The following is a 1,277-nucleotide window of genomic DNA, read 5'->3' as shown; positions in this document are numbered from 1 at the left end:
TAAATTAAAAAAAAAAAGAGCACTGGCTGTTCTTCTAAAGGTCCAGAGTTAATTCCCAGCAATCACATGGTGGCTCATAACTACCTAGAGTGAGATCTGGTGCCCTCTTCTGGCCTGCAGGTGTACATGCAGGCCGAACACTGTAATAAATAAATCTTTAAAAATATATATATATATTTTTAATAAAGACAGTAAGAAGAACTATGAGTATGAAGGAAGAGGACCAGCAAAAATAAAAGAGGAAGGTCAGGGAAAGGTAGTTAAAGGCAATTGATAGATTCTAAGTTGTTATTCCTCATGTTTCATTTCTATATAGCAAATCTCCAATTGTTGGGGTTCTAAATGTGTGCCACCATGCCTGTATTTTAAGGAATCTTTGTGTTCCCACAATTAGAGAAACTTTTTGAGCTTTGTGTGGGTGTAGAGAGAGGAGGATCAATGTCATCCTCACGTTATAATGAGTTCAGTGCCAACCTGGGCTATGAGGCCTTGTCACAACAACTCCTTCAAAAAATTTTCTGGCAGCCCAAATTTTTATCATATGCTTTCTCTCTGTCCTTAGTAAAAAAATTCTGCCTTATATTACATTAAAAAGTAGATTATTAGTGGGACACAGTGGTGTACACCTGTGATCCCAGCACTTGGGGAGGCAGAGGCAGGCAGATCTTGGTGAGTTTGAAGCCAGCTTGGTCTACAAAATGAGCCCAGGACAGCCAAGGCTATATACAGAAAAACCATGTCTCAAAAAACAAAACAAAAAAGTAGGTTATTTTCAAATTGCTTTATTCAGGAAGATTTTTGTTTCCAAACGGGCTTGTATTTTTAAGGAAGAGAGATATTTTTCAAGTTTCCTTTTTTAATGATTTTATTTTTATTGTTTTTAATTACGTGTGTGTGTGTGTGTGTGTGTGTGTGTGTGTGTGGAGGCTTCAGATCCTCTGGATCAGGAATTGTAGGTGATTGTGAGCTGCCAATGTGGGTGCCAGGAACTGAACCTAGACTAGGAAGAGCCGTGAGTGCTCTTAACCACTAAGCCATCTTTCCTGCCCCCAGTTTCATTTCTATAGATTTAGAGGGTAATTCAATTAGTCTGCAATAAATTGATTAAACATAATTTTTACATGTATCTGCTTGCTTATTTGTATGTGTGTGTATGTATATGTGTGTTGGCAGGTATGGGTAACAGTTTATGTGTGGAGGTATGCCACAAACAGTGGGGTTCAGTTCATGAAACAAGGCCTCAAATCTGGAATGTGAATTTTCAGCAGGGGAGGCTA

This window comes from Meriones unguiculatus, chromosome 11 (assembly GCF_030254825.1).
Source record: "Meriones unguiculatus strain TT.TT164.6M chromosome 11, Bangor_MerUng_6.1, whole genome shotgun sequence".
In the NCBI taxonomy this organism is placed as follows: Eukaryota; Metazoa; Chordata; class Mammalia; order Rodentia; family Muridae; genus Meriones; species Meriones unguiculatus.
Note: the sequence above shows the minus strand (reverse complement) of the source record.